The 20,721-nt window shown below is 34.4% G+C and overlaps 2 protein-coding genes across 4 annotated transcripts in view; both read right to left on the reverse strand.

Moving 5' to 3' along the window:
* Positions 1–20,721, reverse strand: part of LOC147839744 (uncharacterized) — a 512,229-nt gene that overhangs the window by 106,525 nt on the left and 384,983 nt on the right. The window lies entirely within an intron of this gene.
* gnrhr4 (gonadotropin releasing hormone receptor 4) overlaps positions 1–20,721 on the reverse strand; it is a 156,638-nt gene that overhangs the window by 95,032 nt on the left and 40,885 nt on the right. The window lies entirely within an intron of this gene.

Consider the following 20,721-nt stretch of genomic DNA (forward strand, 5'->3'; position numbering starts at 1 on the left):
ACATGAGAATAAATCACCAACTTCAGCAACAGCGTCTTGAAGGAGGTGGGGTGTATCAAATAAAGAGCATTTGATTAATTAGAAGATATGATGAGAAACTGAAGTATGAGATGATATTAAATAATTTGTTATAAGCCTAAAACTTTAAATGGTTATCTTCTAAATGTTGACACTGTTTGGTGGAACTCTAGATTATAGACAACCTTATAACTAACATACTTACTAACATCTTTAAAAAAACTGTCTGTTGAAGAACAGTCATGTAATACTCAAATGACAGCTAGATGACATGTTGCCAAGTTACTTCTAGTCAGTAGAACATCTAAATAAGACCATCAAAATCAAGTGTTAGCAGCTATGAAGCATTTTCTAACATTCTAATGATAGCTAGTTGACATGTACTTCCAAAGTTACTTAGACTGTCTAAATGTGACCATCAAAATCAAGTGTTAGCAGCAATTCACATGGATTTTAAATGCAAAGTGCATATATATTCAACTAAGCTGTCTAACTTGTCCAAGAAAACCACTAATCAAATTCAGAAGGTGCTTTCAGCTCCACTGTTGTGGAAATCTGCCCGCTAAGTGCTGAGATAAAGCAGCTGAAACTGAACAATCAGATTAACCTTTTTCCTTACAGAACTGAATTCATATTGACAACGGTGATTGAGTTTAGACACAGATATCACTTACAAAATAACCAGCACTTGTGCTACACTTGCTCTCTCTCTCGACTATCATTCAGCCTAAAGCCATCAGAATAAAAGAGCAGACTGAAGCAAGGCCTTGGGGTTTTCTCCGAAACATATTATCATTGTTCGGGGATGGAAAGATTCATTTTAAATTCAGCTTTTTACTTTCATAATCTTGCACACAAGGTTTTTTTATGGTTATATTATAAGATTGCTTTTAATTACCAGTGAATTGGACCATTAAGGAAGCTCACGTCTCAATAAGGATTAATCACAGGCTACCGATGATTCAAGTACATGCTGAGGATTGTAATCAGACACTGGAGAGATAATTTTAGAGCCAAACATGGATGAAAAGCAATTGCTCACAAGCTGAACACTCACTGTGACCTTTACCAAGTTTGCTGTGCTCAAGGTCCTTGCAAAAGGGAGACAAAACCTGGGGATTTTTATTATTTTCTATTATATAAAAGCTAATACATGAATAAATACTTACTACAGGTAGTGTTTTGATGTAAATTTACAATTCTATGCCTATATTTTGGAAATCTAAGCTTATATTTTACGTTTCGGAGTTAATCAGTTTTTATTCTACAGTAATTCTTGGAATTTCTCATTTCTATTTTAAAACTTCCAGGCTAAATTTTTGTTTATTTTTTTTTTGTTTTTTTTTTTACTTTTGGTGCCTTCTGTTTTGTCTTGTGACAGAACAATGTGCAAGTTAGTGTATACTCCATCAGCTGTGCAGGGATATGTTTCCGAAAACCATCGTTAGCCAACTAACGTCACAAGTTCTGTCATTACAAACATGGTTTGATGATTTGGCATTTCCCAAATCCATAGTTCCAACAAACATTTGCAAACTGTTTGAAACTTAGAAACTGTTAAACTTGTACGTTTACAACTACACCTCTAGAGCTGTATTTAGAAGCTTAGTTCCTAGTTGCGTTCTATTCCCACTATGCCCAATTACAACATTTAAACTTGTAATGATTATAAAAAAAAAAAATTTAAAAAAAATTAAAGTCATCTCTCTTAGGTGTAATTTGCTTTCAAAGCATTTTTTACAGTTCAGTTTTAGCGATCTTCACATTGACTATTGCGTTCCCTTCGCTGTGCAAATTTATGCCATTTTGAATGCAGCAGTGGTGAAAGCTATAGATGACCTATTATTTAAAAGTGAATTTGGAAATATTAATTCATTTATGAAGTTTTGTTCATGATTTATAAATAATGCTATAATGAATGCTTGTTAAAAATCCATATGAAAAATATAAATAATAAAAAAAAACACTTCAGAACCAGCACTGCAGAAAAAATACAGTTTAACTATTCACACAGTTCAACAGAACATTTCTAAGAAATACTATATTTTGTTATGTTATAAATGTTTTTTTTTTTTTTACTGCCACTGTCTATCAACTTAATGATTCCTCACTGGGAAAAAAGTCAATTCTCTTTAAAAAAAAAAAAATGAAAAGAAGTTGGGTAAACAGTTGTTTTAAGGCTTTATTGTTCAAATATCACCCTAAGTATTATAAAATAATGAATAGGAAGGAAGCAAGGAAGGAAGGAAGGACGGACGGATGGATTGATGGAAGGATGGATGGATGGGAGGATGGATGGATGAATGGATGGACAGACTGATGGACGGACGGATTGATAAAAAGGAAGGAAGGAAGTATGGATGGATGGATGGATGGATGGACTGACGGACGGATTGATGGAAGGAAGGAAGGATGGATCAAATGTAACTTGCAAATAATATATAGTATACTGGAAATCCCAGAGTATTTATATTTCCCTCTTACTCTGGCCAGCCATGTCTTTGCTGGAAGTTAGACCTGCATAACAAACATACCAGAAACCAAAGTACAAAACAACAGCTCTCTAATTTGATGCATGTCTGCAGCATGAGAAAGAAAAAAGAAAAAAAAAGAAAAACTGAAGTTTTTTTTTTTAACAGAGCTGGGGATTTCTTGCAAGGTCATTGCTAAATGTAAATTTTATGTATGCAGAGCTGAGTGGAAGAAGAATTCCTACAGATGACCTTTCTTTTTTGCATATCATACGGATAGACAGTCAAGTAGAATATTAATGTAAATGCAGTTCATTTTTATCCACATATGCTGAGCAGTCTATTCAATTTTGTAAAGCCTACTTTTAATGTATCCTTGGGGACAGGTCTGTTAGTCTTTTGCGCATGGCAAATCAATTGCACGTCCATGTCATTGGCCTCATGAGTGATATGACACGCCTCAAAATTGCATTAGGGCTTGTTGGTTTGTGTTGTGTGCCTTTTTCTCCTTGGCTGCATCTGAATGTTTACCTTCACACTAGTAGGAGAAAATCTGTATGTGAAAATTGTTTCACAGTAAAAATTAAGTAGTATAAACTCTTACCTCTGAGCCTTAGCTTAACCCATGCAGTTACCTTATATAACTCAGCATTGTTAATACAAGTACTGCAAAATAAAGTGCAGCCAAGAAAACTTGTCCAGAATCATAATATTTATAAAGCTGATACTTCTGACAAGATTCTGAAGTATGCATCTGATGGTCACTTGGTTGTCCCATGAGGCCATGGAAGTCACAAGATGTGACATGATAAATGCAATATGTCCACAGTACATTCAAGTTGTACACAAACAAAATATGGGACATTTTTATTGGTTCCTTAGACAGTGGATTAGATAGTATACATTATTGAATGCATTCCATGTGTTTGTTATGGTATTGGAAACAAAAAAAATATTATAGAGTGCATACGGGAAGTATCCATAGCGATTCACTTTCTCCACAGCCTTATTTTAAAATGGATTAAATTCATTAATCCTCAAAATTCTACACAATACCCCATAATGACAATGTAAAGAAAGGTTTTTTGAAATTGTTGCAAATTTATTAAATCTAAAAAAAAAAACTGAAAAATCACATGTACATAAGTATTCACAGCCTTTATCAGCAATTACAGACTCTTTTTCAGTATGATGCCATGGGTTGAATGGGAAGTGACGGTTTACAGCCATTTTCAGATCTCTCCAGAGATGTTCAATAGGATTTAGCTCTGGGCTCTGGCTGGGCCACTCAAGAACATTCACAGAGTTGTTGTGAAGTCACTCCATTGATAATTTGGCGGTGTGCTTTGGGTCATTGTCCAGCTGGAAGATGAACCGTGGCCCCTGTCTGAGGTCAAGAGCACTCTGAAGCAGGTTTTCATTCAGGATGTCTCTGTACATTGCTGCATTCATTTATCCTTCTATCCTGACTAGTTTTCCAGTGCCTGCTGCTAAAAAACATCCCCACAGCATGATGCTGCCACTACCATGCTGTGCCTAGTTTTTTCCAAACAAAACGCCTGGCATTCACTCCAAAGAGTTAAATTTTAGTCTCATCAGACAAGAGAATTTAGTTTCTTAAGGTCTGGGAATCCTTAAGGTGCCTTTTGGCAAATTCCAGGCGGAGTGGCTTCCGTCTGGCCACTCTACCATAGAGGCCTGATTGGTGGATTGCTGCACAGATGGTTGTCTTTCTGTAAGGTTCTCCTGTCCTCACAGTAAAACGCTGGAGCTCAGATAGTGTGACCATCGGATTATTGACCACCTCTCTGACTAAGGCCCTTCTCCCCCGATCACTCGGCTTAGATGGCTGGTCAGCTCTAGGAAGAGTCCTGGTGGTTCCAAACATCTTCCGCTTACAGATGATGGAGGCCACTGTGCTCATTGGAACTTCCTTCCTTCCTTCCTTCTTTCTTTCCTTCCTTCCTTCCTTCCTTCCTTCTAATTCATTACTTTATAGTACTTAGGGAGATATTTAAACAATAAGGCCTTAAAAAACTGTTTACCCAACTACTTTTCATTTTTTTTAAAGAGAACTTTCAATTGTTCTGTAACCTTCCCCAGCCTTGTGCCTCGAGACAATCCTGTCTCGGAGGTCTACAGACAATTCCTTTGTCTTCATGCTTGGTTTGTGCTTTGACATGCACTGTCAACTATGGGCACTTATATAGACAGGTGTATGCCTTTTCAAATCATGTCCAATCAACTGAATTCACCACATGTGAACTCCAATTAAGCTGCTGAAACATCTCAAGAATGATTAGTGTAAACAGAATGTACTTGAGCTCAATTTAGAGCTTCACGGCAAAGGATGTGAAAACGTGATTTTTTAGCTTTTTTATTTTGAATAAATTTGCAGCAATAATAAAAAAAAACTATTTTTACACATTGTCATTATAGGGTTTTGTGTGTAGAAATTATTGAGGAAATAAATTCAATCCATTATTGGAATAAGGCTGTAACATAAAAAAATGTAGCCCTATAAATACTTTCTGCATGCACTGTATATTTTTTATTAAATAATTATTAAATATTTTCACTAAATTTTAAACTAAACTATACTATTTGGTTATAGCTACTGTAGTTAAAAGCTATTCATCTGCATTCATTTTATACATTTTGACAGTTTAAGCCTACAGGATCAGACTATAGCTGTCTTGTTTATTTGTTTGTTTGTTTGTTTGTGTGTTTGTTTGTTAAACATTTGCTTAAATCAGAAGATCAGCTTTATACTTTTACATAACTTTAACTTTAAATAAATCAATTTACCTTTTTTTAAAAAAATTTTTACTACTGTAACAAGAAAACTCTCTAACTTTCCAAAATAATGTACTTCCAAAGCTTTGAGATACAGTTCTGATTGATCTGATATTATTTCCTCTGAAACATCTGTCACAGGATAGCTCACAGACTCGATTACAACTTATCCTTTAACTCAATTGGACAGTCTACTGGCCTAATAAATCTTTTCTGACAGCAATACTTGATAGAATATGTAACAAAATGACCGTTTAGGACATATTATTTCCCCAAATACATTTCTAACAGCAAGTCATTTCCATAATGAAATACTAACAGATCAATTTTTCATCCTAGTGTAATAAACTTGTAATTTCTCAATCCCTTTCCTCCAAAGACGTCCATTATTTCTGAACAAAGCTATCTGTTAACACTCCCAATCATGACATTGTAAGAACAAAATGGTCATGTTTTTGAGATAAATACATCTAGGAAACTTCATTATAGACATTTTTCCAAGACATCAACATGTAATTTATGAATGGCCATCAACAAAAAGCATAATTTAAACATAATATTGGTTTAGCTTACAGTACATCTGTTGTTTTATTTGTTTTCATATTTGCACATGAAGGTCTGTGAAATTATGCTAAACTAACATTCTAATCTTCATTGTGTTTCTGCATGTACATTGGAAGAAAAAACTAAATAAATTGTTTTGCTTTGATGCATACACACAAAAATCTGCATGAAATCCTGTTTTCGCATCTGAGCCATTTCCAAATGTGGTTTTAAGTCATATACTGCACATATCCAAAATCTGGACTTCTGACCTACGTCTTAACATGCATATAAGATCATTTTGCATGCGTTTCAAACATGAATAGCATGCCACATAGCAATGTTTATGTGTTGTGATGGATGGAAGTCAGTGGGGCCATGAGGAGGTTTTACTGCAAAGCAAAAATTGTGAATGTTAATGTTAATTGATTCAACAATATGTCAATTTTTTTCTCTATTGATTTTAAATTGATTCCCAAAAGTTCAGAATGAATTTTGTATTCAGATTAGATTGTGATGGTGCAGTGCTTTGCTAAAGAATGCAGTCAGGTGTTAACATGCATTGACAATGACCATAGCAGAATAATATGTCACTCGCGACTTGTATTCTGCAAATGCAGAATGTGAATGGAAGTAAAAGTGTTGCAAATGAATGAAGCATCATGTACTACTATATTTTAAAGCTAGTTCTCTGTGACTCTGAAATAAAGCAATTCCAAATAAGAATAGTTCTTGGAATAAGAACTGTTTGTTCTGTATAATTGCGCTTTGTAATGTGGCTTTCAATGTTACACTTAGAGCCTGTTCATGCTGAATATAACTTTGCAAATATATATATATATATATATATATATATATATATATATATATATATATATATATATATATATATATTAAGATGCATACATAGATTCCAATGACAAACAAAAGCATAGAAACCCCAATTCTGTTTGAAATGTAAAGTGGGAAAGATATACTTACACAGCTGAAGAAATACTGTAATAAAACTTTTTTTCATGAATTGTTTTGGAATCAAATCTCCCAATCAAGGAGACGCAGTGGCGCAGTAGGTAGTGCTGTTGCCTCACAGCAAGAAGGTTGCTGGTTCGGGTCTCGGCTGGGTCAGTTGGCGTTTCTGTGTTGAGTTTGCATGTTTTCTCTGCGTTCGCGTGGGTTTCCTCTGGGTGCTCTGGTTTCCCCCACAATCCAAAGACATGTTGTATAGGTGAATTGGGAAAGCCAAATTGTCCGCAGTGTATGAGTGTGGCTGAGTGTGTGTGTGGTTGTTTCCCAGAGATGGGTTGCAGCTGGAAGGGCATACGCTGTGTAAAAACACGCTGGATAAATTGGCAGTTGATTCGCTGTGGCACCCTGGATTGATAAAGGGACAAAGCCGAAAAAAAATGAATGAGTGATTCCTAATCAAAACCGCATCGAGAAGTCCCTAAAGATTCAAGCCCTACACAGATATCGGATATGATTTTTGTTTGAAGTGAATGTAAACAAGTGCACCAAAAAATACAGCTTTAGTCAAAAAAATTTGATTTGTGCATTAATATTCAAATGAGTGTAGTTGGTTGAAAGTTTAAAGGATCAGAAAGGTTAATTCAATATTAATAGATCTTAAAATTGATGCGATCTGTCAACTTCAGTCAACTGATCTGTGAGCGAGCAGCAAAGCAAGACATGACTAAAATCTCACTGGTACATACAGTACCAAGTGACAAAACCAATATTCCTTTCATGTCCTCTATAGGATGAGCTTCGCATAATCATAGTACTTCAAGTAAGCATTTCAGTTCCTGTGTTAACTGGAAAAGGCTGCACAGGTGAAATAGCAATTGTCCTCAGAGGGGTTTAATTGCTTCACAAATGGTGTCTATTTGTGAATCACATTCTGAATAGAGCTATGTGAAGGGTTTATTCAGAAAATGGGTTAATCTGAAAGACTTTAAAAGTCAAGATTAAAGAACATTTTATGCAAGCTGGTGAAGAATTATTTAAACAATGCATAATGTGTGGATGTTCCAGATGGCTAAGTTATCAGGAGCAGGAAGATGTTTTGAAAAATAACACTTCAAAATCCTGGGTGAAAGAAGAGAATTATGAGTGAAGATGCAGAAAACCACTTTGAAGGAAATAGACTAGTAATTGAGAAAAGCGGTCTGGTCAGGAGAAAGCACAACAATAAATGATGGAACAAATACAGCCTATTTTATAAAAAAGAAAAAAAAAGAAACTTGAGGAAGAAAAGCACTTTTAAAAGGTCATTGCAAAGTTTTCTTGTGTTCTTAATTATATATTATTATCTATATAATACAATGTAATTATAAGCAGTCATTCAACCTGATGTTTACAGCAGGGTATTCTGCTAATAGATTGTAATATTATTTTCTCATTAAGTTCATAAAAGATGTTATTGGTAATTGGAAGTCAAACTTGGAGAACTATTTCTCAATTGTTTATTCATTCATTTTCCTTCAGCTTAGTTTCTATTTCAAAGGTGGCCACATTGGAATAAGCCGCCAACTATTCCAACATATGTTTTATACAGCAGGTGCCCTCACAGCTGCAACCCAGTACTGGAAAACACCCACATGCCCTCATGTTCAGGCCAACTTAGTATACTCAATTCACCGACCACATGTCTACGAACTGTGGGGGAAACTGGAGCACCCACAGGAAACCCACAGAAACATGGTGAGAATATGCAAACCCCACATAGAAACACCTCCTGTCCCAGCCGGGACTCGAACCAGCGACCTTCTTGCTGTAAGGTGACAATGCTAACCACTGAGCCTCTCCATAAACTATTTAGATTAGTATTTATTTAATATTTTGATGTAATTTTCATCATTTAAGGATCATAATAATTTTATTTCTGGCTATACCATGCTAATAAATCAGTGTTTTACAAACTAACAAAGGCACTTCAACACAAATACTAAACTTTATGGAAAACACAGTAATCAAAATTAGAGCACAGTGATAAATGCAAATAATCACTAGTCTCTCACATTGTTCCTCTGTCAAATCTTGATCTGCTCTTCTTCGTTCTCTTGCACAGTTTAATGATCAAAGAACTGTTTTACCAATTTTGCTGTGGGACGAGATCTTTGTCCTACATGAAAATTGCTGATGCATTAGGCAGTGAACGCTGAGAAACTGAAATAGATTCTGAAAAACATTTGCATTCAGTCTGCAATAAGAGGCTGAACTCCTGCTGCAGAAAACATCCACAAAGCATGACTCTTTAGTCTCCAACTTTCACTGACTCATTTAGATTTGTTGGGTTCAGTCTTTCCCTAGTTTGACAGCAAATATATTTCTTATTGAACACAAATAAACTAAACTTGCCTTCACCAATAAAGTGAACTTTGGACTAGTTTTTTGTCCACACAACATGATCCTTAGCAAAGGTTAAGCTCTGTTCAGATTACACAGTGTTTATTGTCGGTTATGACTGTCACTGTCAGATTATGTGCTAAAATTGTAATTCTTCATGGGTATCAAATATGTCAAACTACACATTGCTTCATGACCCTTTATAACGCACATTCTGTCATCAACAAGCAACACATTCATATATAAAGCTTTATATTACGTCCATTTCATTTGTCCACTTTGAAGCACCGTCCCCTTTCTTTTATTTTGACATTTTAAAAGCTGCGTATTAAAGAGATTCTGTGCTCCCGTTGGTAACAGAACCAGCCGTGGGTGACAAGGAAATTATTAAATATTCTAGACTTTCTGGGTTGACTTTGTGAAATGTTGCAGAAATGGTTGTCATGACACACTACACAAGACGAAATGGGTGAATTTTGTGTCCTAATACTCATTTATCAATCCCCATGACACCTTACGTCAATCAAAATGTGCCAAAATTGGGAAAAAAATGTGAACAGAGATTTAGTCTGGTCTGATGCTTTCTGCTTATCAGAGGTTTGGTCACTGCAGGGTTTTCAGTAAAAACTCTCTTAAACATCAGAATACATCAGAGACAATAGATAGAAATCTTTAGCCTGTTCAGAGCAGAACTGATGATCAATTCCAGTTCCCATGACCATTATCTCGAAAACCTGCTTAATGTTCTTACCCATTATGATCAGTGCTTTTTTTAAATATTACATTTAATTTTGCCAATTACACGTTATTCCCCTTTTTGTATGATGTTAAATAAGTATTTGGTGTCCCCAGAATGTGTATGTTATGATTCACTTAAAAAAAAAAAACGGTTGTTTGCGGTTATTCAGGTTAAAGATGTTTTGTAACTGTGGCTTTAAAATGCAGTTAGCCTGGTTCTCCTTGCTCTATACTGAAAGTAGAGTGTGGCGTTTGGGCATATCCACTTGAAAGATACTCAGTAGCTGTGTCAGATGTCAGGACAAGCAATGTACAATGACGGACAGATGCTGGTGAAGCAGAGACCCAGTCACAAATACCAAAGCTAAGACTGAACTAGTGTCTGAATGGTTATTTGATGTTGTTTATAATTAGTTGATGTAGCCTTTTCTGCAATAATGAATTACCCGTCACAAATCACACACACTTAAGGCTCTATTTTAATGATCTAGGCGCAAAGTCCAAAGCATTAAGGGTGTGTCAGAATCTACTATTGCTATTTTAAGGAAATGTGCTGTGGCACATGGTCTAACAAGATTGAGCTTATTCATTTAATGAGTTATAGGTGTGTTTTGAGAATAAACTAGTCAGAGTCTCATCTCCCATTCCCTTTAAGAGTTAGTTGCGTGGCGCCATCACGCATTTGCTATTCACATGGCAGACTTTGTAAGTGAAAAAACTGATTGCTTCACTAGCGAGAAAACAACTAAACAGAGCATCTGCAGTGCGAGAATGAGCCCCCTCATTCTTTACTTTCACTTTCACTCTCTTTCGTAGATAAGAAAACGTGTTGTATGCACAGGCAGACATTAGCCTACATGAATAATTGTGTTTGTTAAGCGCAAATATTTATTTAAAAACTATTGTTAAATTTAGTTATAAATTCCAGTAAACGAATAAATGAACAGCCATAACGAAGTTATGGTCAAAAAACTGAGTTATATCCAAATACATGTCCTATGCCTCATATGGTTCAAAACCGGTGGACAAATCTAAGCATGTTTTTAATAAAACAAATATAATTATGCATATAATGAATAATACTAGTGATAATAATAACAATATGAAAAAACAAATTGTCATGAACAAACTGAAAAAAAGCCTCCTGATATAAAGGCATGAAGGCAGTGGTTTTTAGATTTATGTAGAAAATAATATGTTTTGTAATAATTTATTCCTTTAATTATTTTTTCATTTGTAAAGTTATTTGCTTATTGTTGTACATCCTGTGTGTATTAAGCATTGTTTAAGCGAGGAGCACAACTAACGCACTCTGCGCTGGACTTTAGACCTGCTCTCTGCTGGTATTGTGCAGTCTATTTTAGTAATGCACATTAACACATCCCTCATATCTAGACTAGAACACCAATGAGCCCACAATCCTCTGATCTGATTGTATGTTGTTAGCACATTGTTTTTTTTTTTCGTTTTTTTTCTGTAACCTGGTAACAACCAGTACAATGAAGATACAGCAACATCAAATTGTGATGCTAAAAGAATGATGTCTGTTTCAACATTTTGGAAGCGGACATTTAGGTGGGTACAACAGGGCAAAAAAGTTTACAGGAAAAGCAGACAAGTCTGAAACCGTTTTTTTTTTTTTTTTTTTTTTTGTAACAAGCAATTACCAAAATCAAATCCTTGTAGCTCACAATAAAAAGCTGATTAACTATTTAGCTATTTAATTTTACTTTTTTTTTTTCTTGGTGGGGGGCCAGTGAAAACTATTAAAAATCTAAACCACTGGCCCGATCGCACCAGTAGAAAATATCTTTAGCGTTGAAACCTGTATATGCTGTATGGAAATCCATTATAGCTTCTGCGCTGTACAAAATATTTATTACTTCCACAAATCGGGACTCCTATTATTTGTCTGAAGCATCCTCATTTATAGTCATGTATACTATGCAACAGTGGTGAATCAAGCATTTTTTACCATTCTCTATTTTTTTTTAAAAATGTTTAATATCTTATTTTCTTCTTTGTTTTGGGGCAAATGGCAATTAAAGCAAACGCATGACAATGATTTTTTTCAATAAGACAACTGCTAGCTGTAGCCACAATACATGGGTGAAGTTGTATCACAGGTAATTAGAAATGTATCCATTCTCTAATCTAAATTTCTTTGCAAATCCTGTCTTATATTGCCTTGTTCAGGAACTACAAGCTGACTTAGGACATAATACATGCCTGTCAATTAAAAAAGGACTTGATATGTTAATACTACTCTAATATGACTCTGTATACATTATTCCTACACACAATTCTGTCTAAATAACTGTCAAAAGTTGATTTTGCATGATACATGTAGGTGCCCCTTTATATGCATGATATGCACTTTCTGTGTTTCAGAATACATGAAACTCATAAAATATTGACTAAGCAGTGGCCTTAAAACTGAGGAAATTGCAGGTTATTTCCTTTTTTTAATTATTATTATTATTATTATATCCACCTTAAATATACAATTGTTGAACTGTTGGGAAGCTTGAATTTAAGTATGAGTTGGCTTTGCATTGCTGAAACAGGAGTCACAAACATGACCGGCAAATGAACTGACTGTCATTGGAAGAGACCTTGACAGTGTGCAGTGCTGGTACATGAGCTTATTCAAAACAAATAGGAAGTTTGACTGCAGCAGAATGCTATTAATTCTTGAAATGTGGTGACTTTTACAAATGCACAGAGTATATTAATTTAAGTGTAACTGTTAAAACTGTACACAAAACTAAATGGTAAATATTTCTTAGCACTACAGAAAATAGAATCTACTAAAAAGCAACTGTAAAAAAAAGTAGACCATTAGTAAATTCATCTTTTGTCCTACAAGTTTGATGACTCTCAAGTTGAACTAATAGTGCCTAACCTATAACACATTTTATTTATCTATAATCATCAAAAAATTAAATGTCTATAAATACACATTATTTAAAAAAAAAAAAAAACTATTTTGATAAAGTGTACATCACAAGTGCAGGGATTGGCCTTTGTCGCTTTTCATCTGAAACAAATATCACAAATATGCCTGTGTGGAAAATAATGTGTGTTATATTTTGTAAAAGTAAAACAAACGTACAAATTAGTTGCTTATTCTTAGGAGAACTGGCAAGCAACTGTTTGAAACATGATGTCTTTTTCTGATAGAGAGAAGCTGGTTTGCGCATATATAAAATCAGACTGGATTGTTAGTAATTTTCTTCTGTCTGACATCTTCAATAAATGAAAGAGTTTGTTCAGAATGGCACTCTACACTGACAATATTGAGCTCTGTATTGATTACAAAATACTACTCACCCACAAGGTTCTTAATGGTTTACCTCTTCTATACTTAAAGGGATAGTTCACACTAAAATTGTAACCATTTTCTCACTGTGAAGAGATTCTAATGCTTTACAAATTTCAAATGCCTAGAAAGATCAAATAATAAATTGAACTTTCAAAACAACTACCCAAATGATAAATCAAACATTCAAGTAATCAAATAATAAATCAAAATCCATTCTCAAATGTGAAATCAAATGTATTTGATATTTATTTTCATGATCATCTCAGTAAAATCATGTAATAATTAAATTACATATCGACTGCTTAAACTATAATTCAAATGGAGGAACCAGTTTCTTGTTCTCCCTGGTTACACACACACAACTGGAAGCTCATGATAGACAGATAACTAGGACTATAAAACGTCATTCACACAGACACAATGCTGAGTCTTGTTTTTCCCTGTGAAGCATTACAAAATGCTTTTCTCTGTCCTGCCATGTTTTGATCCTTATCTTGTTTACTGTTATTCGTGTCCTGCACTGTAAGAAATGAAATCCAGCCACAGTAAATATGGCTCATTTAAACAAACAGATTTCACTCAAAAAGTTTAGTTTTGGACATTGCTTAATTTTAAACTACAAATGTTACATAAAATATTGATTTCACTGTAAACTTTATTTAATAAAAAAAAAAAAAAAAAACTAGCAATTTTTAGTAAAGTTAGCAATATTTTGAGGTTTAGTCAATTGAACCCAATATTTTAGGATCATCAGATTACCACATGACGCTGTACCACAGTGTGCAATTTGAGGAGTCCATTTTGGAAAATCAGCTCAGGAGAAGTCTGTTCATCTTTTGGTAAGTTATTGCAAATGTTCGATGATATTCCTTATGACTGCTTATAAATAATGCATGTCTAAATGTTTAGATGGCAATTTACAGTATAACGAATGGACGCTTTTAATAAATGACCATGCTTGACTCAACACAACGGGTTAACCCTGATCCACACAGGAGTGTTTGAAGCCAGGTCTGTCAGCTGATCTATTATATATCTGCTCCTGTTTGTATCTGTTAAGGTGCTTTTTACTGAGATTTAAACGATTATCATTGTGGCCAAACACTGTTGAGCATGTGAACATGGTGGGAAATGCTGGTATCTTCTCATTGTAAAAATTTCAGTACCGCCTGACTTTTGAAAACTTAAAAGTTTTATTGTTTTGTTTTGTTTGTTTGTTTGTATGTTGTTTTTTTATTAAATTAATAATGAAAGTATATTTATAAGTAAATATTAGAAAAATGTGTTAATTTTCTTTTTTTTAAGATCAAAGAAGAAGTCAAAGGATTGACAGCTGCTGATGTAGAGTCTACCTCATAGACTGTAAAATATATGGACGTAGTATCCGTGACGTCACCCATAGGTTTCTGAAGAGCGAAAAAGAAGCCACAAGTAGGCGCGGCCAACCGTCGCCATTTTGGTCACGCGTCATCACACCCACGGCGGGATACCAAACAAGGGCAAAGAGGCGGAGAGTGAGCGGAGCTACAGACACCTGCTAGCATTTAGCTTGGACCTGGTTCAGACACACTTTACTTTGGGAGAAATGCTTAATCCTTTATCACCTGTGACTCGTTTGTATTCTGACCACTTGTGCTTGGTTGTACACTATATCAATAAAGTGTTTAGACTTTTAAAAACACTGCTGTAATACATTGAGCCACTAAACATTGTTCTTATGACGTTTTTCAACAGGAGGAAAACGCGAATTACTTACAAACACTTCAGATATAGTCTGTGTTAGTTACTGTAAGACTATTGATAAAATCCAGCATAACACTGTATGACAACGCTTCAGATGACTGTTCTAGAGCCTACAGCTAATCAATCTGACAGACTCTGGAGTGCTTTACAGCTCTAAATATAAATATAAACGATAAATGATCTTAAATAAAACAAATACATGTACAGAGATGGTATATAAGTATATAACTTTACTCACATGGGAAACGGAGGCCACGTGAATGGTTTGTGAGCACAATTAAGTGCCCTCAGCATGCCATGCCATCTAATAATTGTGGGAAACAAGTCCAAAAGGCAGTTGACTGTGTAAAGCCACATAAAACAACACAGAAATACGATAAATATGCCGAGTTCAGTGGCTAATCGGCAGGATTCAGCTGAGGTGACTTGACGGCGACCAGCAAGACCTAACTGTCACTCAAGTGGCCACTCCCTTAATTATGCAAACTTAATATAACTTAATATAAAGGAAACGGATGAGTTATAAAAAAATTCACCCCCCTCACAGTTGTCATGAAGGGTAATATTAGCTGTATTAACCAAAATCTTTTTTTGTACCAGGCTGTAAACACCTTTTTTTCTGCTGTAAGGTTGGCCATTCTAACAGTGGGCTCAATTGAAATTTGCTCTGTTTTGGAGCCAGGAGCGGCCAAGACTAGCGGAATTTCGGATGAATTGCAGTTTTAGTTACTTCCGTATTGGCTTCCTGAGGGAGAGCGGGAGGTTGCCGCTTGGTCTACCTTCATTGAAAATTTGAACAATTACACAGAACAGCTCATCCATTTATTTCACAAAAAAGGGGGGAAGTGCAGGATGCAAAATCTGTGATGTGATGAAATTGCTGGAGCAGGTATTGTTTACTGAAAATTCTGCTTGCCTGTTTTAGCATTTAAATTTTAGATGTTCATTGTCTCTACCATGCAATGCATTTTAAAATATTACAATTTATTTATATATTTTTTTCTATTTGCACTCACAGTCTGGACATTCTCTGGGAGGTGGTGATATGCTGTCTAACTGTGTACCTGTCTGAGAACCTTGAACATCTGATTACACATTACCTGGTTAGTGAACACAGTTCATTTAGTTCACTTTCAAATGACTTTTGTAGCAGGTTTTAATTGCAAACCTGAAAATGCAATTAAGCATGTAAAATGTCAATTTTGAAAGATAAACTTTTTTCATATTTGAGTAATTTTAGTCATCTTAAATAGAGTTCAACAAAAAATGAAAATTTCCTGTTTTTTAAATTACCCCAGCCAATCGAAGATGTGGGTAACTTTTTTCTTCTCTAGTAGAACAGTAAAGAAAATGTGGAACTGAAGCACCTGTGGTCTTTGATAAAATGCTAGTTAGCAGATGAAATTTAGTCAACAAAGACCACAGTTTTAGTTCATTTTCTTTACTGTTCTACTGAAGAAAAGTTCTGACTTTCAGGTTCTGATTGTCTGTTTCAGTTTCTTACTTTTTTCCCCTTTTTTTACTTGGCTGAGCCTTTTTATTTTTTTATGAACTGATGCATAATATACATTTTGTTTTATTGTTTTGTTTCAGGACACAAGTGGGGAAACGGACCAGCTGGATATTGGAAAGCACATACCAAAAACTGTGATCATACGCACACATACACTATACAAACAATTTAGCTTACCCAATTTACCTATACCACATTTCTTTGGACTTGTGGGGGAAACCGGAGCACCCAGAGGAAACCCACATCAACACGGGGAGAACATGCAAACTCCACACAGAAACACCAACTGACCCAGCCAGGGCTCGAACCAACAACCTTCTTGCTGTGAGGCGATTGTGCTGGGTGTTTGACAAGCACAGCTTTGAACGCTACTTTTAAGTATAATCTTGAAACAGTTTTTGAAGTATTGTTTCTATTAAAGCAGTACATTTGTAAAAGAAATTGCATTTTTTGAACATCTAAAAATGTTTTCAGGAAATGTTTTAAGATGCATTTGTCTAATAAAGAAATTCTTTACTTTAATCCTGTTATCTGTGTTTTTTCCACCCTTTGTAATGTATAGCTAATTGTAAGTTTACTGATAAGTGACTTAGTATTTTAAAGTTGAAGAACTAAATATTTTCAGTTAAATTAGCTTAAGATTTTATAATTGGGTAAACAGATCTTCTGGTAAAAATAGCTTAAATATGTAAACAAAAACTGCTTAAAATATTAAGTTACACCAACCAATAAATTTGAGCAAAACCATTTGCTAGAATACTTAAAAAGTTAAGCATCACCAACTAAAGAGTTTTAGGTAATATTGCTTAAAAAGAGGGATGCAAAAACAATGCACTATATTCTTAAGTAAATCTAGCATATTATTGTTTTCAGTGTGTTTCTAATACAAAATATTTTGTTAATCTTTGTAATTTTTTTTTTTTTATTGAACCATGTTTGTTTGTTCTGATAATGTATTATTTATTAGTACCAATGTCTAAAAGAGTTTTTTTACTAAACTTCAGACATTTTAGGTCAGTGCAACTGATGTTTTCAAAAGTTGAAAAAAATAAAAAAGTAAAAAAGTAGAAAAAATGAAAATAAATAAAGATTTATTTTTGTTGTTGTTGTTCACTGAACTTCAGGCATTCCGGTTCTGCAGACAAAAAAAATGTTAAGTTGGCACAACTTAAAGTTTTGTTACAGAGTAGTTAACCTCTCCAGAAAACTAATAATCTTATGTTAACCTGACTAAATGTTTTTTGTATTACTGACAAACAATTTATTACAGTTGAAGTCAGACTTATTAGCCCCCTGTTTATTTTTTCTTTGTTTTCTGTTTAACGAAGAGCAGATTTTTTCAACACATTTCTAAACATAAAAGTTTTCATAACTATCTCCAATAACCAAGCCATGATGACAGTAAATATTAATTGACTAGATATTTTTCAAGACACTTATACAGCTTAACGTGACATTTAAAGGCTCATAGGTTAAATACATTGACTAGGCAGGTTGGGGTAAAAGGGCTAATCATTTTGTTCTTAAAATAGTGTTATAAATTACTTTTATTCTAGTCAAAATAAAACAAATAAGACTTTCCCCAGAAGAAAAAAAAAATTATCAGTAATACTTTGAAAATGTCCTTGCTCTGTTAAACATTATTTGGGAAAAATTTTAAAAAGACAAAAAAAAGAAAGAAAGAAAGAAATAAAAGGGTGGCTAATAATTCTGACTTCAACTGTATGTCAGTGCAGCTGATGTTTTCAAAAGTTGGGTGAACAAGAAAAAGCGAAAAGAATAAAAGGATTCTGTTTTTTTTTTTTTTTTTTAACAGTGTATAAAGAAATTTTGAAGAATGGTGAAAGCTAATTTGCATCCATAGTCGAAAAAAATCCCATCAAGTACTATCAAGTCAAAGGCAGAGTCTAGCTTTCTTTAAAATATCTTCTTTTGTCTTCAATAGACGATGAAAAAAATCAACCAGGTTTAAAGTAAATGCTGACAGAATTTAGCAATTTTTCAAGTCCAACATGTTCTCATGCTGCAATTCATCACATTTTTAAGGTCACATAACTAAAGTCTTGTGGTATAACAGCAAAGACCATCAAAGGATCTAGAGTGTTTTTCACACTTGAACTCTGAAAAAGCCTTCATAAAAATCTACAAATTTCAGACATGCACTCCACAAAAATCTAGACTAAAAGTGCATCTTTTTAGCCAAGCAATAATATACACACATAATGTGCCTCGTGGCTCCATGCTACTGCCATATCAAAAATTTCATAAAGTACTGCAGCTAGGCTATTTGTTCTCCATTTACTTACTGTTACCTCTGAGATAAATGGGACCCCAGTTTGAATCCATCCCCTAATAAAAAATACAAATAACACATGTGTAGAGATGATCTCAGATGACCTTAAGAAGTTGATGACATCAAGAGCAAGGACCTCGTATGATGACAACTCTGAATCAACAGTCAAGACTGAGAACAAATTCTTATATTGTAATTATGATGATAAAATGTAATTGCTGCTTTAGACATGTTCGTTTCTGCATGAAAGCCATCATTTATTACCGCCATGATTCTATTATGCTAGAACTGCCACAGACATTGACCTCTGAAAATCGCATGGCTCTTACTGTACTTGAAAGTAGACATATTTTCTGTAAAGCTGCATTGAAATTGATGGCAGATGCTTTTTTTCCCCAAAGTGACTTACAGATGAGGACAATAGAAGTAATTAATGCAACAAAAGAACTGAATGTGAATAATATAATATTTTTCCAGTTAGTCTCTTTCTCCAAACATACATACAGTATAAAGGTACGTGTATGATGACGTGTGTATGTTTGACCCTGGACCACAAAATCAGTGTTATTTTAAATGGATATAACACACAGTTGAAGTCAGAATTACTAGCCCTCTTTTAATTTTTTTTTCTTTTTCAAATATTTTTCACATTATGAAAAATTTTTCAAATTATTTTTTCTTCTGGAGAAACTCTTATTTGTTTTATTTCGGCAAGAATAAAAGCAGTTATTTAAATTTTTTAAAACCCATTTTAAGGTCAAAAGTATTAGCTTCTTTAGGCAATGGGCAAGTATTAAAAAAAAAAATCAAAATCGACATTGAGCGCCTATAATCAGTCAAATTTTTCAGGTAAATTATTTTAATTACTTTCCCTATCATGTGTAGGTTCACGTGACCCCGCTCTGTTTATGCTCTGTATGGACTGTACCCTCACCGTGGCTGACGCCGACACTTACAAGCATCTCACAAAAAATTTAACTACTAGGGTTGTACCGATAGACGATAGTATTGTGTATGCTGAAACCTATGACGATTTCAAAGACGATATTTAACTTGTTTTACACTAATGTAGACCTATTACATGTTTTAGTTGCATTATTAAATAAAATTAATAGTATTATTAACTTTAATCATCATCATTAACAATAAATGAACTATAAATAATATGATTTATATAATGATAGCTTCAGCTGTTTATATCCACATCTCTCTCTCTCTCTCTCTCTCTCTCTCTCAGCAGCAGGTGTTGAAGCGTGAGCTGCACGTGAGGGCACAGCCACATCTTAGAGCAAATTGCAACTTTGTTGCATAAAATAATAGGCTAAATAGCAAAACTGGATTTTATTAACAAACATGTTAAATAAAACCATTTGTAAAACTGAAACGACTGAAAAAGAAAATGAAGGAACTCTGAAACCAGCTCAAATGTTCTGGAATTATACGTGTTGCGGTTGTTGATCATTTGACACTCCTTTACAGCACTGCCGCATTCCTCAAAAAAAAAAAAATTAAATTAAATTTTTTTTATTTTTTATATCTGTTATTAATAGCCTATTTAATTTTTAAGGGGGCCTATAGACTATTTTGCAATGCAAGTTGTTTGTCGCACAACAACCCCATATGTTTTCAGATGAGAACAGCAAGATAGCCTTGGACTGGGCTACTGCGGTTTGGCCCGAGAACACTCCCACTTTCCCCACGTTTAAGGAGTTTCTTCAGCGTTTCTGCATAGTTTTCGATCACCCAGAGGGATGGCGAAACGCAGGTGAAGAGTTGCTTTCTATACAGCAGAACAACCAACCAGTGGCGAAGTTTGTCTTACATTTTCGCACTTTTGCTGCACAAACTGGCTGGGCTGATGATCCCCTAAAGACCCTCTATCGCAAAGCATTGAACCCCGATTTACAAACAGAGCTAGCGTGTAGAGATGATGGGA

The sequence above is a fragment of the Danio rerio genome, chromosome 18, assembly GCF_052040795.2.
Source record: "Danio rerio strain M-AB ecotype USA chromosome 18, GRCz13ab, whole genome shotgun sequence".
Lineage (NCBI taxonomy): Eukaryota > Metazoa > Chordata > Actinopteri > Cypriniformes > Danionidae > Danio > Danio rerio.